General features: G+C 46.4%; 1 protein-coding gene across 5 annotated transcripts in view; it reads left to right on the forward strand.

Moving 5' to 3' along the window:
• The first annotated feature begins 2,998 nt into the window (after positions 1–2,998).
• Smad1 (SMAD family member 1) overlaps positions 2,999–21,434 on the forward strand; it is a 60,533-nt gene continuing 42,097 nt past the window's right edge. For 2 of the 5 annotated variants that reach the window (XM_006255394.3, XM_006255397.3), the window contains exon 1: positions 2,999–3,267. The gene's annotated coding sequence lies outside the window, so the exon portion shown is untranslated. Of the gene's footprint in view, positions 3,268–3,453; positions 3,825–11,406; positions 18,425–21,434 lie in introns of those variants that run through there. The other 3 variants (NM_013130.3, XM_063277825.1, XM_063277823.1) reach the window with 3 other exon arrangements.

The following is a 21,434-nucleotide window of genomic DNA, read 5'->3' on the forward strand; positions in this document are numbered from 1 at the left end:
ACACAAGGCTGGATGCTTCCTTACTCCAAACCTGCTGCTGAAGGCCTGGAGGAGAGCTGGTTTCCCGTGTACACTGGAAGGTTAAAGAAGCTAGGTCCCGATGACATTGAGGAATGGAAGCAGGCACAAACAAACAACAAACCAAAACACCCAAACCATGAGCCCAAGATATCCCATTTCTTTAAGATATTTATCACAGCAACAGAAGGATGACCAAGCTGCCTAGCAGCGAGAAAGAGCATGTGTGAACTGAGGAGTGGTGGGCATGTCAGACACCGGCCAGGGTAGGCCACATCGAAAAGCCTATATGAGTGAAAGCACCAACTGGATCAGGAGAGCTGCATGGACATCTCTGGGAGGTTATGGGCCATACATTAGAACTGAGGTGGATCTGTGTCCAAATTGATCTGCAAGACAGAGGTGGCCAGGATGACGCGAGGAAGAGAAGAAAGACTAGGCTGGGGTGGGAGAGAATGGCACAGAAGGTAGACACGTGCATGTGCATGGCCTCTACCTGTGGTAAGATCACTATTGGGAATGAAGTGGGAATCCGGTTGTTTTTTTGTTGTTTTGTTTTTTAACAAATATAATTACTTTAACAATGAGGTTAATCACAATTTACAACTGTCTCAAAAATGCCCCTTTTAAAAGAGTATCCAAATTTTTATTGCCACTTAAAGAAACAACTTGCACAAGTAAAATAAATTTTTTTAATGGGCATAGTATTAGTAATTATCATTCAGGGACAGTAGAAATAGACTAGGAAAGGCCATCTCTAGTGTTACAAATTACTTCAGTGAACAGTTACATAGTACCACTGCATATCTCTCTAGGATTTTTTGTTTATATTTATTATATGTATATGGCTTGACTGGCATGTATCTCCATGTTCCCATCCCATGTCTTCACTTATATCATGCATGTTTCAACAAGGCCTTTCCTGGTGTGCCTGGCCTGGTGCCCCAGAGGCCAGAAGAGGGTGTTGGATCCCCAGGAACTGGAGTTATGGTTGTGAACTGCCATGTGGTTGCTGGGAGTTGAACTCAGGTCCTCTGAAAGAACAGTCAGTGCTCTTAACTCCTAAGACATCTCTTCAGCCTTCCTTTCAGGATTTAAATAAGAACCATGTACCGCCTTTAGCTGTCTGCATTAAAAAAAAAGCTATATTTGGATAAAATTCACAATTGTAGAATGTAGCTATTCAAAATATACACTCATATGTTTTTTGCTGTATTCACACAGTTGTGTAACTACCAGATTTATTATTAACCTTATTTTTGAGATCTTTTACCATGCTTATATCTTTCATGACCCTCCCAGGCTTTCAATCCTGCACCCCACACTCTAATTTCCTATTCTCTTCCTATGGCTTTGTCTATTACGAACATCTTGCATGAAGGAAGCAGATTATATGGGGTCTTTATTTATTAATTCGGCAGAGGGCCTGTTATTTGATTGTTTTATTTTGTTGGTCACAGTGGCCACGGTGGCCTTGAAGTTATTATAAAGCCAAGGATGATCTTGAACTTCTGAATTACAGGTGAGCACTATCCCACCCGGTTATTCCATGCGAAGGGTGGAACCGAGGCTCTCATTGGGCCCTGGGAGACAGAGGAAGTGCTCCTTTCCTTTTCCATGGTTGAATAATGCTCCCGTGTATGGATATACCCCACTCTGTCAGCAGAGGGTCTGTGGACGGGAGGGGAATGACCCTGAGTGGCCTTTAGTCAAGCTCTCTCCAGCTGTTGCCCAAGGGACCAGAGAGCAACCAACTATGTCAAATGCTGCTTTTAAGGAAAATAAGATGAGGTCCAAAAATTGACCAGTAAGTGCTCAAATAGTTTAATGAAGAAAGGAATTTAATTAGCAGAAATATTCTTATGTATAATTTATAAATGGCATTTTATGGGTTTATGGGATTTGTTGCATTTCCTTTGAATAATTAAATATGGAATACAGATATAATACTTAAATAATTAATAAGAATTTTAAGTGGAATGCCAGGCATGTAAAGGTACAGGAATAATTGGAGAGTGTCATTAATTTGTAGTGGCCTTTGGTATTTCTTTATATTGCTGGTAATGATTTTTTTCTTCTTTTGGTTTGTGGGGCATTTACTCCTAGAATAGTTCTTCTCTGAACATAACTCAACATTATGATAAGTGTCCAAGATTTCATGCCAACTTCCAGAAACTGACCAAAAAAAAAGTTGATTGTTTCAAGAGGGTGTTTTTGGTGTCTGAACAGATCAGTAAGATGTGAGCTCCTTTGTGTTTGTGTATTTTTGTTTTGTGGGGTTTTTGTTTGGGGGGTGGGGGTGGAAACAGGGGCAAGACCCTGTCATCTAAAAATTTACACCAAAAATTTATAGTACTAAAAGGGTATTTCCCAATTCAAGGCCAGCCTGGGCTAAAGGGAGAGATCCCGTTCCAAGCCGGCAAGCAAGCAAGTGAACAAAAGGGCTAGGTGGTGAAGCTCAGTTGTAAAGTTCCTTCCTGCCCAGGATGCACAAGGCCAGGTTCGATTCCCAGAATCTTATAAATAAAAATATGTGTAGATCTATAATCCCAGATCTCACGATGTGGAGGCTGGAGGAAGAGAAGTTCAAGGTCTTTTCCCCTTCAAAGTGAGTTCGGGGTCATCCTGGGCTACAAGAGACCATGTATCAAACATACAAATGGCTTTTGTCATTTGCCGCAGCAAGGGTACATACTAGAAATAAATGCATTTACCTAGCAGTTAACAGGTCACCCAGTTTGGGGCTCAGGCCACATGGAGGGCCGGTAAATCACTGGGTCAGTGATTGCAGGGCCATTAAAATGGGTTTTTAGGACGATTGGGTGGGTTTGATGGTCGTGTTTGAGAACATTTCAGAAAATAACACAGGCTTTGGAACTTGACTGGCAGCTAGGCAGGGACTACAGAGTCAGAGGCAGGCGCGGGCCGGGAATTTGGAGAGGATCCCTAAGCAGCAGCGGGCGCGCGCGGTGCGCGTGTGAGCGAGGGCGAGCGGCGGGCGGGTTGTGCGCCGGGTATTGGCAGGCGGGCTGTGGAGGCTGGGCGGTTCCGACTGCCTGACGCCAGCGCGACCAGATCAATCCAGGCTCGGGGAGCGAGCGGGCGCACCAAGGCGAGGCCAGGGCCGAGGCGCGGGGACGGCGGCCGAGAGCTAAGCGAAGCGCTGGGACGGTGACTGGGAACGGATCGGAGCGCGGGACCCGGCGCCGGGTCTCGTGCGTCCCCGCCGATGGGCGCGCCGCCGAGCCGGTAAAGCCGAGCGTACCCGAGCCGACTCGAGAGGGACTTGTCCTGTGCCGCGCGGGGCGCACCGGGACAAGGACCAGCTCCAGGGGATCCAGGGCCGGCTCCGTGGGGCATCCCGGGTGGGCTTCGGGGAAGATCGGGGACGGGCTCCGAGGGCATTAGGGGCGGGCTCCGGGGTCAATCTGGGACGTGCTCCGGGGAGGATCCGGGAGGACTCGGGGACCCGCGCTGAAGGGAATCTGGGACGAGCTCCGGGACACAGTCCCCCCCCACCCCCCATGATGGCGTCTCGCAGCCGCGAACCTGCCGCCAGACCTCTTCTCCCGTCTCCCCGCGTCTTTGTCGGGCGTGTCCAGCTCTCCGGGGACCCCCGTTCCGCATCGGGCCGCAGCCCCATTGTGTCCCCGCCCCGGCCTGCAGACCCTCGCGGGGACAGCGCTGCGCTCAGCTCGGGTCTCCCTGGATGGACGCGCGCGCCCCTGTGGGGTCCCCACACTGCCTGATTTGGGGATCGAGGTTAAGGAAAGTTCGCGGCGGAGTTCCCTCTGATTTATTCAAAGGTCTGGCCGCCTCGCGTCCCCCCCCCCCCCTCCGCCTACACCCCCTGCGTCGCCCAGTGTCGCCTCATTCCTTTCCCTTTACCGGATTCGATTGCCTCACTGCAGCGTTCCGAGCGCCGGGAACAACTGCTCTCGTCCAGACTGTCTTTGTTAGTGTTTCTGTCGCGGGGTGGGGGTGGTGGGCGTGAGAGCGCGGGCCTCTGCAGCCGCGTTGCGGACTGCGTGTGAAGGCTGCGGGGGCAGCGTCTCCCCGAGGTGCTTTGGGGAGCCAGGAGGGACCATGGCCGGCCACATCCAGACACTGTGGTAGTCGCGGCTTTTGTTTATTCGGAGGCACATGCAGTTTTTCTAAAATGCACGGCACAAAATAATCCAGCTAAGAGCTTTCCATCTGAAAATCCTAGCCCATGCCACAGCCATCTAAGAGAAAATCGTAGTAGAGTGCATGTTGTCAACCCTGGCCTCTTTCTTCCCCCTCTCTAGGGTTCTTGGGTGACATCTGAAGTTTTCAAAGCCCGGACTGAAAGGAGTTGCTTGGTTTATGTAATGTCTTCCTGTTGCTGGAGCAAAATCACAGCACGCTCTTTCCAGCATCTCTCGCTCTAAGGGCCTGTGGTGGATAATGTGCCCACACCTCAGCACAATGAGAAAACTGTTCCCTGACCAGGTTCATTTTTCATCTTGTTTATAATTACCACTTCACGCTGTACCGGAAGCTGATGAGCTGTGCTGGAACAGTTCACAGAGTCGAGGCAGAGGCAGTGGTGTTTTCAATTGGTGTGGATGTTTCACACCGGCGGCGGTACTGTGATGGAGGTTGCAGGCCTAAACAGGCTGTGCGGACTTTCGGGTGCGCCCTCCCCGCCTCTGCTTTTCTAATTTTCAGTTATACGATATTTCTGTGAAGGTGGTGCTCCATTTGTGTAAGTCTGCTTTTCTTAGGAAACTGTAAACCAGGGTCTTGAGAGATGGGTTTTCTGGGGGTGGGGATGTCAGAGGCTCCCGAGAATGATCAGGTTTCTTCAGAGGATAGGGATTTGTCCTTGATTTAGTTTTGACCCTTGCAACCATAAGTAGTAACCAAATACACTCTTACTTTTGCAGTGTCCTCTAGTTTTATACCCTTGGAGAGATGGTGGTCTTTACATTTTGGAGGAGTGACAGGGTTGTTTTTGGGGGGGGGGCAATTAAAAATGCTAAACTCTTGTTCATCTTGGAATTTCCATTCCTTTTCTGGTAAGTTCACATGAGCATTAAGAGGAAGTAAATCTTGGTCCCCAGCTACACATACTAGTTAAAAACTAAATTTCGGTTTCTAATCTTGATTTCCAGCTATTCTGGGCTCAAGATAAAAATGCAGTAATGTGGTAGATTGGAGGAAGAATAAACTCGGATGTAATTAGATGAGCGTATTTAAGCAGCAGAAGCCTCCATAATCAAGGCCGAGTTGTGTGTGTGTATAAAAGATCTCATTTGTGTGGTCTTACAAGGCTAATGGAGGCATCGCCGAGACTTTATAAATAATGTAAGTTGTGTGTAATGCAGAGTCTCCAGAGAGGCAGAGAGAGCCTTTCCAACCTGCTCGAGATCTTAAATTGATTTACAGCACTGAACTGGTGCAAAATGATACATCAGAATGACATGGGGTCAGCCTGTAAAAGTCTATGATGTCAGCCTATTAGTTCAGTCATCATAATTAAACCACATTATAGGGGCAGCTAAGCTGGAGTCTGGCGTTATCCTCCAGATATGGGTGGTACATGGATTTTGTTTACGGTAGAAAGGGGAGACGGTGAAGAACCCCCGTGTTTCTGAAAGAGGGGAATGTGTTCTGAACTGTGATTTCTGGGGTGGGGAGGGCTGCATCTTGTTAAAGGCGTAGCTTTTCATTTGATGCTCTGGGGCGGCAATGGGGACCTTTGCAGTGCCCATCTTTGTATCTGTGTGGATTCAACACGGCCTTCTGGATCCTCTGAGATATCAGAGGATGGATTGCTTCCTCGTTTCTGATCATTTGTTAGCTCTGAGCTTGCACTGTGCTGATAAGTGTGTGAGGGTATTGCCGTAACGGGTCATAGTCATCAGGCCTCCACTGAAAACACAGCAGCGACTCAGGCAGAAAAGAAAGGCCCTCGCTTTTGCCTAAGTTCTTATAGAGCGTCTTCAGTGTAGCCCAATGCTCACTGTCTAATAAGGTAGAAGCAGCCTTGTCTGTGCTGCTCAGTCATCATTTAAGATACAGTGTCGCCTGCACCACCCTCATTTCAAGTAGTCATATGTCACTACCATGCTGAAGGGAATGTACGTGGGACAGTTTTTATCCCCATAGAAAGTTCTAGACACTAGGATCTAGAGAGGTGACCTTCCTCTGTACAAATCCTTTTTTTTCCCCCAGAAAGGCAGTTTGGCAGCCAGGCCTACACAGAGAAACCCTGTCTCAAAATCCAACCAACCAAACAACCACCCACCCAACTAACCAACCACTCAACCAAAACCAACCAACCAACCAATCATCTGAACAACAATAACAACAAATTCAGTCTGGAATGATGGCTGAAGACAGAGGTTAATGTGAAGTTGGCTTTTCAGTAGATCCTGTTTGCCGTTTCTGACCATGATTTAGAGCACTAGGTAGATGGAAATTGTAGTTTTCTGTCTCCTTCTGACTTTTTAAAAGTGTGTGGTGGTTGTAACTTATTTACGCCCTGGGACTTCCCAGAAAAGTGTTGTCCCCATCTTACTGATAAAGAAACTGACGCCGAGTGACTGTGTTGCTTCAGGCCGCACAGCTGGCGAGTTCTGAGGGTTTACAGTCTGTCCAGGGATATGGATCAAGAAGCCTGTCAGCCCCGAGCCTCATTCTTAACTCTGTTTCATTTGTTTTCTGTTTTGTTTGCTTCTTAATTTTTTTCCCCCCTTGAGCTCTCTTTTCTCACAGGAAATTTTCCTGTGACCTGAGTATCCTAAGTCTGTGAAGTAGGTCTACAAACCAAGTACTTACTGATAATACATTATAAAGAAATTTGCACAGTCACGGGCCAGCAGGATGGTTCAGCATGTCAGTAAGGCTGAAGAACTGAGTTTGATTCCTGAACCCACACGGTAGAAGGAGAAAACAGACTTCCTCTAACTTCCTTAAATTAAATATAAAAACATCTTAAATTTATTGAAAAGTAATTCTTTAGTATACACACCACTTACTCAAAAGGAAAATAAATTTGCTAATTAATCAGATGGGTGTTCTTGTCTATTTGACATTAAAATTGGCTGGGCATACAGGACACGTGGAGCCTCTTCAGATTGTTTTTTGGAGTTAATTGATACTTTGACTTTATCCTTGTCAATGCTGGGAATGCCACTTCAACCTAAATACGTCGTGTCAAATGGCAGAAGTATGTTTAGGGCTGTTTTAGAAACTACTGGGAATTCTAAGCAAGTCACATTGGTTGAACATTTTATAAAACTCAAGCCCAGCATCTTGAACATCGGTTTGTAGGATCAAACATTCTAACACAATCCAGTCCAGGGGTACCAAGGGTACATGCTGAAGGAGGGGTGAGAGAGTGCTAAAAGGCCTTGTCTCCTGTAATTCAACTGTTACCTTAAAAAAGTAAGATAAAATAAACCCCAAACATTTATTCGTGTCTGTGAGAGGGTAGGTGCACAACTCGTGAAGGTTAAGGGAAACTCACTGGAGTCTTCTCCCCTTCACTGTGTGGGTTCCGGGGATCACACTGAGGTTGTTGGTCTTGGCCGTAGGCACCGTTACGAGCCCTGAGCCTTCTTCTGTAACCAGGTGTCGCAGTGCTATAAAGCAGCAACTGTATATATTGTGGCTTCTTCTGTGTACTTTGTGACATACAGTAGTCTCAGATCGGAGCCAACATGCTGCCCTAAGTTGCTGTGTGGTGTAAGGACATGCATGGTCAGTGCAAACCATGCAGGCTGTATGTTTCAACCCAGTTGTGTGGTGCAGCAGGGGTGCCAGGAGCACCTTGGATGGATTCATGACGCATTTGAGTTTGAATTGTTTGCCTGATGCCTGATGCCTGTTTATTTATCTGTCTGCCTGCCATCTGTCTCTCTGTCTGTCTGTCTACCTACCTACCTACCTACCTACCTGTATGGAGACCCTCAGGTTCACTTAACTTGGATTTGGAATACCCAGGAGGCTTTGCTTTGTCAGTGTGGGCGTGACTCTCTGCTTGTACTTTTAGGTCTTTAGACAAGCTGATGCCTCATCACCCTCCTTTTGGAGGGGTGCTTTCTCCCATCACCCCCATTTAAGCAGCACGTGATTTGAAGACAAGTTTGCCCAGAAAGTAGCACATTTTAAATCCAGGCAGTTGTGCCTCTGCTTTTCTGATTTATCCCCTGCACTGGCCCTTTGTGTTTCTGTGATCAGTCCCAAGCTGAGGCTGCAGTTGAAGGAAGTCTCAGTATCTAGCTATCTGTCCTATCACAACGGCTCTGCTTCCCCCAGCAGCTAAGCCAAGCAGCTGGAGATAAGGGCAGTTGGTCGCAAACTCCCTGGGGACTTTTTCCTTTTTCTAAGGATGGGTGTCAACTGTTGTAGAAAGTCTCACAGTTCAGTTGCTCTTAACACTTTAGGAGGAAGGGTTAGAGCTGTTTATGAATCTGATGGGAGCCTGGTTCAGTTCCTATCTGGGTCCTACATCCTTATTCTCCTGTCTTCCTATCCGGGGATGTTGATGTGCACTGGTGCGTTTGTGTGAAAGGCTCTGTGCTTTCAGGAGAAGTACACTGTTGGAGTTTGAGACTGTCCTGCCTCAGGGCTTCAGAGACTAAAGATGCGTATTGTTAAATACTGCTTTCAAGAGTGTCTAATCCAATTGGTTCCTACCGAGTTGGCCAATCTGAAGCCAGGAGAGGTTACCTGGCTTGTGTAATGTCTCCTATCTTACTGATTGAAACAGAAAGCCAGACCTGCCTGGATCCTCTGAGTATCGAAGGTCCATTTATTTGTTTTTTCCTGTTAGCTTAGTGTTCTTGAGGCTCTGGGCTGAGCGCATCCTGGATCTTTTGGGGAGGGGAAGAAAGAAGAATTTCTTTTGGCATGATTTTGTTGTTTTCATACCTAACATTGTTTGAGCTAAGTAACAATTAAATGTGACAACCATAGAGAAATGTTTGCTTTCTACAGTTTAAAATTGATTTTTGTTTTATTCTAGAAATTGAAAAGAAAAACCCCATGTCTGATTTTTAATCAATGGGATCTTATTAGAATTGGGCGATCAGACAGTTGTGACCTGCTGAAAAGCACGTGGAATTCTTTTTTTTTTTTTTTTACTTTCTAGGCCACCGTATTCCTCACTAAAGCTGAAGTTTGGGGTCTGTAGGGAAGGAGCCAGGTGTGTAGTAGGAGAGAGTTGCAAAGGTGTGGGGAGAGAAAAGAGTGGAGACAATACAAGTCAAAGTGACGTTGACATCGACGAAATGTCTTGGTGTTTCTGTGTGGTACAAAGATTGCAGGCTGTGTTTTAGAAACACGTAGGACATCTCTTCTGAAGTCTAGTCTTTCCAGTCCTTGTGCCTTTTTTTGCCATTATTCAGTCTAATCTGGCCACCGGGGATCTGAGTTGTAGCAAAAACACATGAAATATTTTCAGCAGTTACTTAACTGGGCAATGGCATCCTTTAAGTTAAGGAAGGAGATGAGACCGGGAAGCGTGATGCGCTCCTGTAACTCCTTCAGATCTGAACTGTGGTGTGTGCTGAGATACATACAGTTAGTCCAGAAAACGTGGCAGGGCCTTCAGGGTGCTCATTTGCATAAAAGACACTGTTATGAGCAGTTCAAAGTCAGTGACTGCATCCATTTGGGGGAAGCATTGGGAACTGCCACATTTGGAGGGCGTAGCAGCTCAGTTTTGCAATTTTTGTTATTCTGGATTTGAGAATGGAGTCGTTCTCTCCCCACTCCCCCACCCCCAGGGGAAGAAAGCCTCAGACCGTGTCAGGCTCTAAGAATCCTTGCCTGTTGATTCTCCTCCATCTCTTTTCTGTGTGGTTCCCCGTGTTGAAAAGACACCCGTGTGTTTCTCCTTGAAGAGCCCACATGTGTGCTGTGGGGAGTTGGTATGTTAGTTGCCTCTCCTTCCTCCGTGTATTACTTATGATTAGAGATACCCCTGAATTAAAAGGAGGAACACATGACACGTACACTAATTAAACATCCATATGTTTCTTAGTTCAGGGTGTCAAAGAATGTTCATGGTCACATTCGGGACGGAGAGAGATAAATGGGCCTACATGCGTATTCAGAGTGTGTTCTTACACTGAATTTATCAGTGCTCTATTTAGAGTTTTCCTTAGTTTTAGAGCTTCTGTGCTATAGTTCTTCATACAATTTCAGATAGTTTTAGGATCTACTTATTCAAACTGTTCCTTCCTGCTACTTGTCTGTCTGTGGCTTCTTTACTGTGTGTCTGTGCAGAGCAGAATTATTTCACACTGGCACAGCTATTTTTCCTTTCAGTTTCAAACACCAGAAGGAAAAAGAAAGAGTAACTAATTATCTTAAACTACTATAATTAGACATTAAATTAAGTCATTCATTTAGTTAAATGCAAGTTCCTTTATTTGTTTCAATAGAAAGAAAACATTTTTTAATAGAAGAGGGATATAAGACCCTTATTTGTTTTTTTTTTTAATTTGATATAGTATTATAGTTAATGTGTGCATCGATTACCCATGGGGGGGTTCTTTTTTTTTTTTTTTGATTTAACAGTAATTCATGACAAGACACATATAAAAAGGAAAGGAAAAAAATCAGTAACAACATAAAAATTATTACAGGGCAGCCCGGGATTCAGGGTCACAACTCAGGGAGGACTCCTGTGGGGTAGAAGTACATGGACCTGGTATCAGTAGGGAGCACAGTGGATAAGCAAGGGTGAGTGTAGTCGCCCCATCCAATGGAAACTCTACAGTGGTGCAAGTGAGGTCCATGTACCACCCATGTAGCCAAGGGGGACTGTCAAGCTCTGAGCCATGGCCAGTGCAGCTGAGGAATGGCCTTTATTCATGACAGTAACATGTGTGTCAGTGTTTGTGTGAGCAGTAGCATGTGGCTACCAAATTAAGTAGTGCAGATGTACCCACTAGTGAGCCGACCTGTCTGACCTTGGTGAGGTGTTCCCGTCGGAGCCTGAGAGGATGGGGATGTACAGCGGTCAAGGACAGTTGAGGGTTTGTCGTGTGCTATAATGCAGAAGCATTGAGAAGTCATGGAGAAAGCTGGGTCATGAGTTTGGAATTGGGTTGGGTAGATGCTGTGTGCTACGTTTTTGGTTTTTGTTTTTGTTTTTTTTTTTTTAAAGCTTTCTTTTATGTGATGATTAATTTTCGGTAAAATGGAAGACGAACAAAAACAAGACAAAACTGATAAAGATGTGGCTATTATATGGCTGTGGGGATTACAGGAGGGGATGTCAGAGATGACCTTTAAGCTTGGAACGTCAGTGGCTGGAAACCTGGCGCAGCCATTCTATAGGTGAGGGATGAAGCTTGTGCGGGGGTGGGGGGGTGGGGGGTGGGAAACAATTGGGATGGAGGTGTGGGTTTCTAGTGGGTCACCTAGTTAGGGTCTGTAGGTTAAAGATGGGAAACTCAGGGCTACAGGTGGGGTCCCTCCCATGCAGGGTGAGGAGGTGGCAGGCCTCTAGCTACCTATGCACCCCGAAAGCCCAGACAAGGAGACACAGCATGTAATTCACTACCTATGCACCCAGAAAGCCCACACAAGGAGACACAGCATGCAAATTCACTTTTTTATCCAACCTCACACCTAGGAATTAGGAAGAATATCTGAAGAAGTCAAAAGAAGCAACCGTAAGAAAGATGTCGCCTCGGAGGGGTGTGGAGAACCCAGGAGTCCAGAGTAGGCTCAGAGAGGGGGCAGGCCTGCCACTTGGGTTAAAGGGGAAAAAGAGTAATTGAATGAATGTAATCGTGCAGAGAATGACTTATTAGGAAGTGGGGAATAGATCCCTAAACTCCGACTAGTCCCTTATTTTTTATGAGACTCTATATAGAGAGGGTGCAGAGGTGAAGGGACATCATTAAAGATTGTGATCTGGGGTACAAATGACAAAATACTGTCCCTGTAACACTGAGCACGAACCAGGTTACCCAGGAAAGTGCCACAGCAGAGTGCTGACCGCCCTGCATTGCCATCACGGGGAGCTGGTTGCCTTTGTTAAGACCATGCTCCATCAAGCCCCCAAAACACTCACTTTGTAACTTTGGGAAAATCACTATTAGCCTGTGATTCTTCTCCACTAGCAGAAAACCGGAAGTGATAGTACAGCCCAAGCTTTACAATGGACACGAAAGAGAAGAGGTTTTGTATTTCATCTAGGTTTAAGCCTGGTTTCGTGTTCTACCAAGGAAAAACTCCATATAGCTTTAGAGATATTAAAACAGTGTGCAAATGTAGGAGTTGCATCTCCTCAGGGGCAAGTGCAGAGCTGTGAAAGGCTCAGCATGAAACCAGGTGTAGTGAGCATTCAGCTGTGGTAACTGTTCAGCAAATCAGCCTTTACAGTTGAGAATGTTAACAAGGGCAGCATCTCATCCAGTCCAGATAAAGCCGAGCAGGAGGAGGAGACTAATGGCCTCTGTGATTGCAGAAGCGTTAGCGACGGGAACCTTTGGAAAAGAAGGGCAGAAATACCAGGTTTGGGAATTTGTACTAAAGCCCTTTCCTGACAGCTGCTGCTGAAGGTTTTTAGAAAGTGTAGTAATTGAATCGAGGGACGAACCCTTTAACAAGCTAGATAAGTTATTTAGACTGCCTAAAGCCTTTAAAAATAAATTGCTATTCTGAATTTATTCGTGTTTTTTTTCAATTGGCCTCTCACCCCAATACTGGGATTAAATTTCTGTGTCTTCTGTTTGTTCTTTTTACATCATTCATTAGTGTTAATTCTTACCCACTCCGACAACACATAATTTACTTCTGATAGATTCTGGGATGGAGTCTTACTGTGGTAGTCAGAAGGAAGGTTGGCACATGATGTCCGAGGGCATTACCGCCCGGTAACTTCCGAGTTTTCTAGATGTGCCTCCGAGAGCCAAATCCAGAGAAGAGAGGCTTTATAGATAAGACAGATGCCCGGCCAATAGGGATGCACCAAGTATGCAGGCAGCCTGACAGCCGGTCTCAACCGCGTTACCTACCATGGCCACTGAGAACCTTCCAGACTCAACAGAAAGCGACGGCCCAAGAGAAGAACTCGGGACTGAGAGTGAGCCGTTCTCAAACAAACACAGGTTGAGGAATGCGTCCTGCAGCAGTTCATCCCGGAGAGGGGACAGTGTACTTTCTTGGACCTTACTGATTTTCTCCCTGTGGATCAGAACATGTTTGTCTGGCAACACAAAGCTTTTCCCCGTGAAGGAGAGGAGCCCAGTATTTCAGTATTTCCCCCCAATGAAGGAGAGAAGCAGGGGTTGTGTGTGGGGGTGAGGTACACGCAAACTCCACCCGTTTCCTCCACAGTAGCCTGTTTCCTCCAGGACAGGTCTTGGGGCCAAGGGTCAGCTCGCTAGGGTTTTACGGTTCTGTTAGGGCGCATGCGCATGCGCATGGGGGGTCTGCTGGCAGAATTAATGAGCCCTGAAGACACTAGCGTTCCCTAGCGCAGCATTTGGAAGTGGGTTCCCCCACCCTCCTGCCTGCGTTGCAATACTAGACTTCACAGTGACATTTTCTCATTTATATGCGATGGCAGTGATGTCTTAGAATGTGGCTTTGATTCTGGAGACAGACTGGTATATGACGACTCAGTGAGAAAAGTTCCCCTCTTCTAAGGATGAAGAAGCATCCGGATTTAAACCCCCGGTTTTCTGTCATGGATAATAGTCAGTGCGCAGGGGTGTGAAAGGGCTTTCGTGCACTGCCCAGACGAGGGTTGCTGGTGATTGGCAGGGTCCTGACCCAATCAAATCAAATGCGGTCTTGCTTCAGCGTCAGGCTGCTGCGGACCCGCCGGACAGAGTTTGTCTGTCTGTCTGTATTCTCACCATCACCTTTAAATGGCCTGAGAATATTTTTGACATGGAGGGGAAAGCTTGTGTATCTTCTGTGTGGACTCTGTGTTCAGCCTGTGGCCGTCCCCTCCCCATCCTTTATATGCCTCCTCCGGATGCTGAGTGACTAGGATGAGGGACCCTGGATCCGTATGCACTGGTCAGAAGTGTCACTTAAACACCTTCAGCTCAGTTGAACAGGAAGACTGAATGCTCAGATGCTAATTTTATTAAATACAGTGGCTTTCCTTTTCTAAGAGAGGAGAGAGAGAGAGAGAGAGAGAGAGAGAGAGAGAGAGAGAGAGAGAGAGAGAGTGTGTGTGTGTGTGTGTGTGTGTGTGTGTTTTCAGACAGCTTTTGGGAATCCGTTCTCACCTGCCACCTTGTTTGAGGCATGACTGTGTCTGAGCTATTGTTGTTTCTGTCTTTGCTCATTCTAGTATAGCCAGGCGGTCTGTGAGCTTCCAAGCAATTCCCCAGCCTTCCATGGGAGTGCTGGGATCATAGGTGCACACTCCCACATCCATTTTTACCTGGGTTCTGGGGATCGAACTCAAGCCTGCCAGGCAACCACTTTGGCCTGCTGAGCTGTCTCCTGGCCCAGTAGCTTTTCTTGATGGGAAATAAAACGGACCCTTATAAAAGGTCTGGATAGTTGGTGGAGTGTAGTGCGCACCGTGGCATCTATTAGGGCTTCCTGTTTTGTTGTGAGTCCTTGCTGGCTTTGCAGTCTGGAGCGATTAATGATGGCCTCATTATCTTTGCTGTTGTGCACAGATACTTTCTGTTTAGTTGTCTAAGCTCAGGAGGACGTTTGATAGGTTTTACATGTTTTCTTGCGAACTGGAAGAAAACCAAACCTGCCATCCAAATGATTGGCACAAGGAGTAGATGACGTTTATCTGGGTGTAAGGAGAGTTGTTGTCAGATTGTATGGGACGAGATGTTCTGTGTTTCAGGAAAGCCCCCTTCTCAGAGGGCACACCTCATGTTGGGTTTGGTTTTTTCAGTCAGTATTAGCTGGTGGCACAAACACACCGTGTGTTTCTACTTGGCATCCTGCACATCCTATGCAGTGTGGGAGGGAGGAGAAAAGCGTGTAGCTTTTATGTGAAGAGGCAAGGCAGTTGGTACAGTTACCATACCGTGACTAACATGAAAGACTGGATAATAAGCTGTTGATATTCAGTGGCTGGGTTTAAAGGCAGTTCACATATGCGTGGGGTAGTCTCTCAAAAACCAAGGGCTTGGCAAGGAAGTTTGACACAACTGTAGGGAGTTCTAAATTTTAATCTGTGTGTGTGTGTGTGTGTGTGTGTGTGTGTGTGTGTGTGTGTGTATTTTTGAGCATGCAGGCATACCATACTGTGCCTATGGAGGTCAGAGGACAACTGTCTGGGAAAGAGGATCCTACCAGCCTACTTTTCTCCCTTAGCTAACTCTCCAGTCAGTTCCTGAATGTCTAAAATGTATATTTATACTTAATGTGTATCTTACACAGTTTGATAAAGTTGGGATAAAGGATCATAAATACAGGGCTGGGAGCTTGTAACTCTGAGGAACAGCACAGACCTGCTTGTCGAGCCTACCCTCTGTCGTAAGACCTTTTATTTCAGTTATCACGCTAACACCACTGAGCTCCTTGAGGGAATGCAGGGTGTCCTCATGATCTCTGTGGGTCTCACCGTGTCTGTTCCCCAGAGACTCATCCACAGGCCTATGACAGGAGCACTTGGCCGGTCCATCGGAAACCTGGTACAGCTAACTGTCTGACTGGCACACCAGCTATGTGTGGGGTGTATGTCTTCCATTTCGATGTTTTTGGAAACACATTAGGAAATCTGCTGTGTTGTGTTGTTAGTGCCTTGTGTGTATGAACCATGCATGGCTTTCATGTTTGGTAGCCCGTGGCACGGTGTGGGACTGTTGTAACCCTTGAAGCACACCAGTTAAACGCCGAGGGCGGTTCTTCTTAAAGAAGAGCCAGCGTGTGAGGCTGGAGAAATGAGTCAGCTTTTAACCGCACTCCCTGCTCTGCAGAGGCCTCGGTTCCCAGCACCTGCATCAAGCAGTTCACAGTCGTCTGTGACTTGCGCTCCAGAGGATCCAGCACCCTCTTCTGGTCTTGCCCGCACTGCATTCATGTGCACACACACATTTCAAACTTTTCATAGTTTGAAAAGAAAGGACCTATGTTTGGGCATCATTCCCTCCACCCTAGCAGGAACCAGAAACTCCTCTAGCCAAAGAGTTCAAAGTGCAGCAAAGTAAAGCCGCAGGGACTCGGGGTGCTTAGACTGCAGAGAGAAAATGTGGGGCGTCTAAGGGCTGAGCTTGGTCACCTGTTCAGTTGTCACAGTCTGGGCATGGAGCATGGGGTGACAACTGGTTTTAGGAGTAAGAGGCCAGGGATACATCTCAACTGCTCTCGTGCTAAGGGGGAAAAAAACCTTGGAATAGGGCATGGAAAGGATCGGGAGGCAGGAGGATGCCGGAAGTGGTGTGACTGACTGGTGTGTCCACTGTCCCGCCCCTCACAACCCTCCCCCCTGCTTCTTCAGTACAGACAGCGTTGGACCTGAGCAGCTGCATGTTAGACTGTACAATGACTGTTGTGGTTACTAAAATAGGATGCTTGAAAAATTCTTGGCTGAATTTTCTTCACTTCTGTGCTTGCTCAATTGAAAAAGCATTATCTCAAGAACAGGAAATGTTCCTAGTAACCTCTTTTTCTCCCTTTTATGTTTTTAATAAGGGACCTCGAAAATAATTTTTTATTATATTTACTCATTTATGTATATGTGTCTGTGGGAGGGGCATGCATGCCATGGTGCACATTTGGAAGTCAGAGGACAACTTTCAGGAGTCTGCCTTCTACCACGTCGGGTCCCTGGAGTCAGAATCGGCACCAAGCCCTCTACCTGCTGGCTGGGATTGTCAGCCCAGAAAATGAGTTTCTCAAAAGGAGATTAGTGTTCTACAGTCAGCCAAGAAAGGGGTCCACGAGTGGAGTGTCTGCGTGGCGGTTGGCGTGACGTTCTCTTGACCCGCTTCACTTTACTCAAAGCTCTGTAGGTCTAAGTGAACATGATTTTGTCATGATCACCCTGGGGTAAGAAGATGGGGACAAACCAAGAGGGAAAACAGCAGCAACAGCAAATAAGTTAGGAAGGAAGGGGTTGGAGCGATTAAAATAAGATACTAAACAGATCCTTCTGCCTCATGCACCAAACAAAGGGGGTGTCCTTCAGGAAAGGGGAGGGGCGCCTTGCTGAGCTCCCTTGGCTCACTGGTCCCTCTCAGGTTTTAGTTATGCAGACTCTAAAGTTATGCAGACCTTCTAGGATTCCCACTGGGATGAAGGGAATTGCTGTCTGGCTGGTTGAGGGTTCCGCCCCTCCTTCTGATTTCCATCCTAAGGACCCACAGCTTAGACACAGGAGAAATAGTGGTCGCAAAGCAAACGACAGCGTTGGCCATTCCCCTTCCCTTGCACGTGTGTGTTCCATGGTAGACAAATAGCCCAGAAAGTGCCCCGTGCCAGTCTGCAGTGTACTCACTGTACGGCCATACTTCCTCCCCTCTCTCCCCACCTCCCCACGGTGCCATCCCTGGTCCTGGGAAGGCTCTTCAGTCTTGTTTCCTTTTCTTCTCTGCTCCTGGATCAGTGGTGAGCCCTTTAAGAATTTGTTACTTATGGATTAGTGGGCACTAAGACTGCCCAGGAATTGAGCAGGTACTGGGGGGGTTCCCAGCCTTCCTGAGCACAACATTGGGGCTTCTGATGGTGGGGCTTAACAGTAAGGACTGAGAGACAGAAAGGCCTAGCCTGGGGGACAGGCAGGCCTTTTGGTCTCAAGCTTGGTTTTTCTAAATATAGTGAAAACAGCCTCTGTTAGCTCTTAGAAGGAACTGCCTCCTGACCGGACAAAAGCTTCATGGCTACGCGTGATGGCGTTTGGAAGGTGTGGCATTAATTATGTGGGAGTGGGGGAGTGGGAGACGGAACTCTGGCTGCTCTCTCACTGTTTCAGTGGCTCTCCAGAGTTCGTCCTGCAGTTAGTGTTCCCAGCTCACAGGTTTGCTCTAGAGAAGGAGCAGAGACAGTTTGCTGTGAAGATGTTCAGGTAATTGAGAACATTTTTCCCTCTTTTCTTGGTATTAATGCCAGGCGCCGAGACTCTTATTCTTGATGAACTATTGACTGAAAGAGGATTTAATGGGGAACAAACTTACTTTTTTTTTTACAATAGGATACCATTTTGTAAAATTGAATTTTTGATCCTTTAGCCGAACTACTTAATAAAAGAATTCATCTGTATCTGTGTTCCATTTATCTAGGCAAGATCGAGGGACAGGGATGCAGTGTTCTCTGCAAATGTAAAAGCCTGTTGCAGCACCTGTTGGTCACAATGCTGTGGCGTTTAGATGCTACAGAGAACGAACCTCTTACCTACTTTCAGCTTGTATTGTTGGGGTTTAAACATGAAAACAAGAATCTGGTAAAAGAAGTGGTTAGCCCCTGCACTGGACGCTCCCTACAGGTAACTCTCAGCACCGACTCGGTTCTGTTTGTTTCCGTGGAGGTTTGCAAATGCTCTTGCAAATGCTCACACACCCTCTGCACATAGCTTTGTGGTTCTTTTAGACTTTCCGAAGAGGTGTCATAGGAGAGACACCGATTTGGAGCGTCTTTTAACTGGGAAAAAAGTCAATTTTTTCATGTGGTCCATAAATATATTTTTCTTTTTTTGCAATTTTAGTAATAGCCATGTGTGTTTGGTGTATTTAAATCTGGTGTTGTCTCCCAAGCAGGATATGAACACAAATCTTTACTGTGTTCGCCTGATGGAGCTGCCTTTCTTTAGTTCTCTCTGCTCTCTGCCAACCTTAGCCCCCTTCCCACCATCCTCCTGGACCTCTCCAGCTCTGAGGGGCTCTCTACTCCCTCCCTTTCTTGTCAGTCACTCAGGGTCTGGCTGCCTCTTGGTCACCTCCCTCCTGTCTTGGGTTTGAGACACTCAGTCTTTTGGTCACCATAAACTGCAGACTTCTAAAAACCAAAAGGGAGTCTCCAGTCTCATGCTTAAAGGTTCTTTCTGCAAGAGCAGTTTCTTCTCAGGACATATCAGCATCTGACCACTTCTGATGTGCCACACTGGGCCCGGGCCTTTAACACCTTCTGTCTTAGTGACTGCCACCTTTCTTTCCCCCTGGAGACTGTCCTACTTAGAGTCCCTCCCTCTGCCCCTTCAGTCTGCCACAGCCCAGCAGGCTGCAGCAATCTTGTTAAACTGCAAGTCAGATGTGCCTGACTCAGCTCGGATATTCTGGTAATAGTTCCCACCTCAGGCTGGTACCCCCGCTTGCCTCAGTCCCCTCTGTCCCCTTCATCCATGCTCCGCTCCAGCCATTTTGGACTCCTTCCTGGCCTTCCTGGAACACTGCAGATGATTCCGGACAGATGGCCTTTGCACTTGCTCTCTCTGTTTACCATGTTCCTCCTGGATCTCTTTTTCAGGCTCTGTTCTCAGTGAGGCTTCCTTTGATACCAGAACATGGACACCATAGATTTCAGGATACTGCCTTTGTCTCAGTACTTACAGTAGTTCTTAGTACATCATTGCTGTTTGTTGAGTGAATTAAATAATTGTGAATTTAATACTAATAAAAAATTAATAATTTTTTAAGTATTAAAAAATAAAGTTAGAAGTTACTAAAACAAAAAGAAAATTGAAAAGCTTCATTTGACACATATATAAGCAGTATCAAAAGGGCATCACTTGGCAAATTGTTCCATTAACAAACTGTGCTCAGATGTTTCAGTGTGTGCTTCCGTTTCCAGACCATTCTAATTATATATGCACATTTAATCCTAGTAACAACCAAATGGCATTGGTGGTGGCATCAGCGTGCTGTGGCAAAGTAAACTGGGGTTCAGAAGAGGCAGCAGCTATACAGTGGGGAGCAGTTCAAGTCCTTTCAAATTAAGGTCTCTTGTTTTTGAGTTAGGAACCATCATAAAATCACACACACCAAAAAATAAAGACTTTATTTGAAAGCCTGAAAAACAGGTCCTGGCTAATTTTGGTTTTAGTCTGCCTTTTGTTTCCATTTTGAAAACATAAAATAAGTGGTTAATGTTAAAATTCCTGACAATGTCAAAGCAACAAGTTTTATTTCTCTCACCTGTGCAGGAAGTGGCCTCCACCCAGCTTGACTGAATTAGGAGGGAAGTGATTTTTTCAAGTGATAAAAAGAAATAAAATTCCATGCTCTTCCCACAGGAGGGGCTCAACAATTGGGAGAGTGGCGTGAGACCATATGTTGGTTTGCAAAAGGATATAACTCGTAAAGATGTTTCCTTTGATGCCTGTGAGGAACATGGATGTGCTTCCCCTCTAGAGGGTCCTGATTAAATTAAGCTATTAGGAGCAGAGCTGGAGGATCTAAATATAGGGAGCGAGTTCAGGCCACCCTGCTCTGTGGACACCAGCGTGCTGCACAGATGTGCCTGTTGTTACAAACAGCACCTGCCAGTTCAGCAGAAAAACAGACACGTGTGTTCTGAAAGACTCTGGGCCGAGAGAGTCTGGGGAAACCGATGGATGGCCTTCTCTCCTATGCTCCAATCCTCTGGCGTCTGTGGATTTGTTATTTAAATTCCTTGTTTTTTTAAAACCTGTTTCATAAACTTTTCATTTTCTTTCTTGCCTTTTTTGTTTTGTTTTGTTCTCTTGGGGTCCCACTATGTATCCCCTGGTTGGCCTGGAACTTGGCAGGTAGACCAGGCTGGCCTTGAACCCAGAGATCCACCTGCCTCTGCTTCCTAAGTGTTGGATGGAAACTGAACCTGGCCGACTGCTGGACTTTTATGTCAATAAATATTGGCTGAAATGTAGGCTCTTACTCCAGTGTGTCCCAGAGAAGTCACCTAACTCCAAGCCTCCGGACACTTAGTAGGATTGAGATAGTCATAGGCAGATCCCTGGAGGGTCTGTGAGATGTAGAGACAGCCAGTGTCTCCTCAGTCAGGAACTCTACTAACAGCACAGCTCCTGGGCACTAGAGGAAGTTTGTCCCATTTAGCCTGCTGTAGTCCGTAAAATCACTGTTTGAGGTAATGGTTCAAAGAGAAGAGTGGTGGTGGTGGTGGTGGTGGTGGTGGTGGTGGTGGTGGTGGTGGTGGTGGTGGTGGTGGTGGTTGATTTGTCTTAGGAGATGACTAAGGACTCATCTTCCTGCATTTCAGCACTGAGCACTCAGGTGAACTTTCTCAGAGGAGGTCAGGGCGTGCTGCGTCTGCCCAAGGTTCCTTCACGCTGGTTAAAGAATGAGCATCCAGTAGGGTTTAGGGGAATGTCAAGGAAATGGAGAAAAACCAAGTCCGGTGGATGAAGTTGGGAACAGTAAGGAAACTTTGTATTGGCATTAATCTCCTCATCCAAAGAAGTAATTATCTAAGGAGCTTAAAACAAAATCCTGAAACTTGCTGTTGCTTACAGATATAAGCGAAATGAGCCAGGCCACCCGGTTTAAGCCTAGATGTGCTGG

This window comes from Rattus norvegicus, chromosome 19 (assembly GCF_036323735.1).
Source record: "Rattus norvegicus strain BN/NHsdMcwi chromosome 19, GRCr8, whole genome shotgun sequence".
Lineage (NCBI taxonomy): Eukaryota > Metazoa > Chordata > Mammalia > Rodentia > Muridae > Rattus > Rattus norvegicus.